Below are 6,770 nucleotides of genomic sequence, written 5' to 3' on the forward strand. Positions count from 1 at the left end.
GGGGCCTCAGCTCAAAAAGTTTGAAAACCATTAAACCCTGCTAAACCACGAAAACCCTAAACACTGCTAGAGTTCCTGCACACTTAGGACACAATCTGTTTCATTGACATACCTAAGAGCATTTTAGCATGATGCAGAACCAAAAAACATTGGCCGCCAGAGTGGAGTGCCTGTCTGCAAGATATGGTAAGGATTTTAAATCTAGATTTAAGCTCCAGTTCCGGAGAACCAACTGGACAAGTTATCTGCAAGTCAGGCTGAAGGAAGGGTAGACTTATAGACTAACTAAATCAACCAGTGATGCATACATTTTCAAAAGCAAGAGCTCCCTTCCTTGAACGCTTCTTGTAATAAGCAGAACACAGCAGGCATTTTCTAGACAGTAGTATGGCACAATGTGCCCCAAGGAGTTCACAGTTTAGGCTAGTTGAACAGAAGTAGGGAACAATATGCAATTAGAAGAGTCAAAGTTGTGCTTACCTACCTCTCTTCTGGTTGGTATAACGGCAGCTGCGTACAAGGAACCTAGCATGGCACAATCAAGTCTTCAAGAGGAACTTAAGTATACAGTAGGATATTACAAGAGTATCAGCCTATATTCATAATGATAATGGACTTGATGATGATCATAAGATGCACAGAACATGTGTGGGTCTTGAGCAGGATTTAAAAGAGATCATCTTAGACCATGTTTTGTCCTTTCTACTCTTGGTTTTCAGGTGCTCCCAACTCCAGATCTACATGGAGCAACCCCAGGCTCCCAAGCAGCTAGCTTCAGGATGGGAACGTAGAGCTATCTAAGATAGCGCCACGTTGCTGGGTTTTCGGTTGTAGCCATGTTCATCTAAGGACATAGACAGGCAAGGTTCTTAAGCAAGCTTTCAGGTGCAATCACCCTTCTTCAGGTGATTGCGCCTGAAAGGTTGCCAAGAACTTTTTTTCCAACTACTCAGTTGGTCTAATAAAAGATATCACATCTACCCAAAGAACCTTTTCTGCCAAGATAGCACCAGGCATTTTTGAAAAAGAAAAGGATCCCTCTGTCTAAAAATAATCAGAATCAAAAGTAGCAAGCAACATTGAAGGTACTGGAGAGGCAGCCAGATATCTTTTCCAGGAAATAAATTAAAACAAAATCTATTGTGCAGGGCAAAGTACAAGAGCAGCACAGAGAAAGGACAGCACATTTTCTATGCTGAACACCCAGGACCATCAGATTGTTTTTTTCTTCCTTCACAAGGACATGGGAGGGAGAAAAGGTAGCACAGCACAGAAAGAGGCTGTTGAAGAACCATAAATATATTCAGCTTGCTAAATACAAATGTTTGGGGAATTTCATATAGGTTGCCTAAGATTTTCCAGTTTTCAGAATAGTCCAACTACAAAAAAAGCACAAGTAGGTGGATGGGGCTATGCCCAAGCAAAATCTCCTTTACTGACAAAAGGGAAGATGGATTGTGGCCATGCGGACACAGTAGGTCAAAGTCCCTAGGTAAGATTCATTCCCTTGTAAAGGGCTTTCTTCTTGCCTCCCTACTGCACATTTCAGACTAAACAAACCTCCCCTAGTCCCACTGCACATTACAAAAAGGTGATTATGCAATTCAGAAGTAATCACAACAGGATTCTCTGCATGTAAACCAGGAGCGGGCAATTATTTTGGGCAGAGGGCCGCTTACTGAGTTTTGGCAAGCCATCGAGGGCCACATGACAGGCAGCCAGGGGCAGATAAATATTAATTTTCTAAATTTTTTAGGGGCCCCACGGACTGGATAGAATGGCCTGGTTGGCTGTATCTGGCCCCCGGGCCGCATTTTGCCCATCCCTGATGTAAACACATCCCTTTTCTCCCAGGAGAAAGCCTTTTGTCCTGGGATCCTACAGAGTCACAAGCCCATCATTCCACTTTCAGTACCTGTGAAGTTACTGCATGAACTCAGATAAAATGTGACAAAAAAAAGTGCCAACACCTTCCCTTCCCCTCCCCCAAACTACCTGGGTGACATTCAAATTAACTGCCAGTCACTTTGGGGACAAGCCTGTCCGAGGGATGGCAATACACCTCAGAAGGCCCACCTGTGTAAAGAGCTGTGCCCCTCTTTTCCCAAGTTTTGATTTAGATCAATTAAAAACTGCCTCAAATGAGATGTGTTGACAGCCTCTATGGCTACTAGAAAAAACCTAGAGAGCCAGTCCCAAGTTTCTTATCTTTGCTAGGCACCTGTTTTCAATACCATTGGGAAGTACATAAATCTTACTATCTTCATTGAATTATACTGAAACTCAAAAATGGAGCGAGTAACCTTGCTTAAAATGAGCAGCAATTCAAAGTTGAGTGGGTACCAAGAGATTGCACTCTTGCCCTGGAGGAGCATATCTGTAGCTTGCAAGCTGGATCTAGCTGGTGGCAGCATGAGCCCTGGACATGGACTTAAATGGTAGCTGACTCAGAGGGCGAGTGACAGCTGCAGTACAGGGGCACAAGAGGTTTCCTACATAAAGATGCTGCTCCATCAAACCCCTTGCTATGCTGACACCCCCTCCCCCTTAGTAAAAAGTCCTAGAACTTGTTTTAGGGCTTCCTGGATTTAGACGTAAGCCACATACCTGGTCCCACCTACAAAAGGCTTATAAAAAAGGGGCCATTTAGTTCCCTCCACATTCCAGACATTACGTATCAAGAATATTGATATTCAGAGACTACAAAAGCATCTGAATGCTTTTACCCAATTCACTTTAAAAATGCTATTAAGCACAGATATCTTTACTCACATTACAATAGTCTAAAAATAGAAAAGTTATTCCACAAAATGACAGCTCTTTGCCAGCTGCATACTAATACAGCAATGTGGAAAGAAATGCATACAATCAGGAAAAAGTGATGCTGGTTTATGCATTATTTGACAGCTAGCAAAGCTTAGAAGCGTAATCCAAATCTATATAGAAGAGGAAAAAAAAGAAAACCCATGCAAATTTGAGCAGAAGCATACAGTGCTCAATTGAGCCTGGGGGCATCATCATCCCCACTCGCCCCCGCCCTTAAATTTTTTGTTCCATGATGGCATTAAAAACTGAAGCCAACCACATTTATTGGGATTTTTAAAATTGCTAATAAAAAGCAAAACAAAATAAATCCCTTTCAAGTCAAATAAACTATATCCTTAAGCCTCTTATAGATTAATTCAGAATGTAGTAAGTACATCAATGTCACTGATTTACTGTTTAAGGGCACTATTCTCACTTCATACTTAGGAGGAATGTTTCCTTTATAGATGCCAAAGCAATTTAAGAAATTTGGACAAATCTCATTCTCAATTTACAGGTGAGAAAACTGAGGCAGAAAACAAGTTCACAAAGCAAAAAGACTGATTTCAAGTCTCTCCTTCCTTTATCAGCAAGTGTTAACAGAAATAAATGTCAGCTGTATGTGATTACATGGTGAAGCAGCCCGAGGAGGGTGGTTACCGTTCACTATTACCGACCCGGAAGATTGAATGGTGCCCCAGTGCTGGACAATGCGAACTGGGCAAACAACGGTTTCACATCCAAGGAGGCACAACAGGCACAAGAAAAAAAAAAATGTTGCATGCCATTGTGCAGCACACACTTCTCTTCTCTATTTGGTTATTAGGAGGCAAAGTTTGCCAGTAATTATTTCTGTTACTTAAGACTAGGAAGAATTAAGATGAAACCTCAAGGATCTAAAAATTATAACAAGAGAATCCAACTCCATCTATTAAACAAAGGAAAGAAAGTTTTGCACATCCCTGGAAGGAGTTGGACTCAATCTACTGAGCTCCCTTCCGACCCGAAAAGATCTATGAACTCTACGAACTCGGAGCGTTACCTGCCGACAGAAAAGCGATTCTTCCCCGTCTGAGGCAGTGAGACACAGGGATGCATGAAAGTTTAGAAGAGCAAAAGTACAGACAATGGTGACAGATGAGCCAAATATACCGTGGGTCATTCAGAACAGCCAGTTTGAAACCAGGTGGTAGGTAGAGAGTGAGCACTGATGAGCTGAATGGCATTTATTATTCCTCCCCAAAAAACTTTCTAGTGTTTAATTCAATGACAGGAATAAGATCTAATTGCACGGTAATAGAGTAACACTTCAGGTTTCAAAAGAAGTCTTTTGTGCGGGCTCTAAACAAGGGATTTCTTATGGTCAGAAACCAGATTATCACCACTGCTCTCCCACTAATTCTACTCCACTTTCAAGGTTGCTGCCAGCCAGCTAAATGTCAGATCACTGCATACAAACATTCCCTCACAGAGCTGCATCCATTGCCCTGGTGACTAAGCTCTTTCAACAGCTGTGTTATTGCTGGAGACTGGCCAATGTTATTCACACAGAGCATTTGTTTCATACAGCTTGTGTGAATGAGAGACTTTTTTGCATGTAGATAAGGCTGGAGCTCCATTTGCAGATATTATACCTTCTTGATCACAGTTGTATCACGGGTCTCATTCTCAAACTGAAGACATTTTTAACCACTTGGACAGGTCTAAGATTTCTCCTTTTGCCAGATATGGGCCAAACTGAAAAAGCATCTATTGGATTAAAAAAAACCCCAAAAAACTGATAGTCTGGCTAGACCCAGAAAGTCATCTTCAGAGACAAAGACAGATCTGAAATGGCTTTTCCAGTGGGACAACAGACTGATGGGAGGGAAAGTAGTTTTATTTTAACTGCCTGAATCCTAATTACCAAGTTTTTCAAAGTGAATGTAATAAAAACCTTCCTTTCTCCTGAAGTGTAGAAATATCATTCAACATTTCTGATGGTGTAATTCAAGGCTACCCTGGTAATGCCGCCTGGAGTAAAATAAACTATCTTGCGGTCCATCTGAGGCGCTCCGACAGGCTTGGCATTTAGAACGAGCCACCGGAAAATCCTTGCTCAGTTGATGACCAAGTGTTGAAGTTGTAGAAGTGACATACACGCCTGAGTTTTGGCTTTCCACGCACCTGGTGATGCATAGTAGTGCTCTGCTTATGTGCCAATTAAACTGTGGTAAGACTATGACTCTTTGCTTCATGGCTCAAGCAGTAAATTTTAGAAGTGAAACTGGTCAGTTGAAGAGTCTGCGTCAAACTTCACATGAGTCAGTGCAACCATTTCAATGTCGCCAGAGCTCCCCACCACCACCATAAAAATACCCCATCCACAACCCATCTGGGAACTCTAATGTCACAGTCTGAACATAAATCACCTTAGCTGAAAAAGCCACAGAGGGAGTTGTGATGAAAACACATTTTGTTGCACTGGACTTTAGCTCTGTTCTAGATCTGGCTTAGCGATCCTTACAAAAGAGGATCCGGATTTTGTAGCACAAGATCTGGACAAACAATGCTTGCTGCAAAAAGTCAAGTATTTGCAGCAACACCATTCTTCTCATCTTTCATTGTGCCAAAAGGTTTCAGTACCCAATGAAAAAATGAATTTATAAGCACAAAGAATGTGTCAGAGAAATTAATAGCTCTTTGCTTAGAACAGGTCTCCAACCTTTTTGGGTAGATCACTTTTTGAATTAAAAAGCAACCCAAGACTTACCCTGCACCGCCCCCACCCCCCCACAGGTCAGTCTGTGGGCAGGAAGGTGGGGGCAGATCAAGAAAAAATTGCGGGGCTCAGCGCCCCCAGCAAGTAAGTCTGTAAATCTGTGGGGGAGGGGGCAGATTGAGGCCCCAGCTGTGAGAGAGGGAGCAGGGCAGAGGCAGGAGCAGGGTCTGGGGGGAGTGGGCCTGGCTGGGCTGGGTAGTGGGAAAAGTGGAGCCCTGCAGGCCTCTGCTTGTCCCCCACTGCCCCCAGCCTCTGCTCCTACCTGTGCCCTGCTCTCTCCCTCACAGCTGGGGCCTCAATCTGCCCTCCCCCATGGCAGTGAGTGAGGGAGTGGAGCAGGAGTAGGCCCTGCATGGGTGGGGTGGGAGCAGGATGGAGCCACAAGTGGCTCATCCAAGGGGTGCAAGGAGAGGAGGGGGCACACAGCCTGGAAGGGCACGGTGTGGGGGCACATGCCCCTGGATCTGCACACAGGCTGGAGCACTGCTAGGCTCTTTGGCCACATGGCTCTTGGCCTGGGTGGCAGCAGTGGCAGTGGGACTATGGCAAATTTGTGGGTGCCTGCAGCCGCACTCCAAGTGCCAACACCACCCGGCCCAAGAGCTGCACCGGGCGGAAAGAAAGCTTAAGCTGGTGGCTCCTGCCCCAGTGTGTGGGGCTCCTGCTCCAGTTTCCAACTGCCTTCCACCCACACCGACTGCCCATAGGGCAGGCAGAGTGGATGGAAGGAAGCTGGGAGTTAGAGCTGAAGCTGGTGCATCATGTACTAGGGCAAGAGCCGCCTGACTGAAGCTTTCTCCCAGCCCAGAGCGGTACAGCAGGAGAAGGCGAGGAGCCTCCACAGCTGGAGGTCAGGGGACCTGAGCAACCCTGGGAGTTGCAGTGGGAGCAACCCTGCCAGTAAGCCGCATGTACTGGTTGGGCCCGGGCTGGCAGGCGTGGACTAGAGTGTGGTGCAGGCTGCCCCAGGTGGGGTTTGGCACCATGCAGAGTGCTGTGGGGGCAGCCACACAGCACCGCCTGGACAAGCTCTGCTGCACACACCCTCTGCCCCCTCCCCTCTCCCTGGCCAGCTCCTGGGACCTAGCACCCAGGCAGCCTCCCCCGTCCCCAACAGTGGCCACCCTATGACCCTGCGATCCTAGCCTCGTCCACCTGTCTTGCTCCTGAACACCACTCTCCCCTTCTCACCCCATAGCCCCAT

General features: G+C 45.7%; 1 protein-coding gene across 2 annotated transcripts in view; it reads right to left on the reverse strand.

Annotated features, from left to right (window-relative positions):
* The window catches only part of WLS (wntless Wnt ligand secretion mediator), a 43,052-nt gene that overhangs the window by 35,154 nt on the left and 1,128 nt on the right, over positions 1-6,770 (reverse strand). The gene's annotated exons all lie outside the window — the stretch shown is intronic.

The sequence above is a fragment of the Alligator sinensis genome, unplaced genomic scaffold (genome assembly GCF_000455745.1).
Source record: "Alligator sinensis unplaced genomic scaffold, ASM45574v1 scaffold1339_1, whole genome shotgun sequence".
Lineage (NCBI taxonomy): Eukaryota > Metazoa > Chordata > Crocodylia > Alligatoridae > Alligator > Alligator sinensis.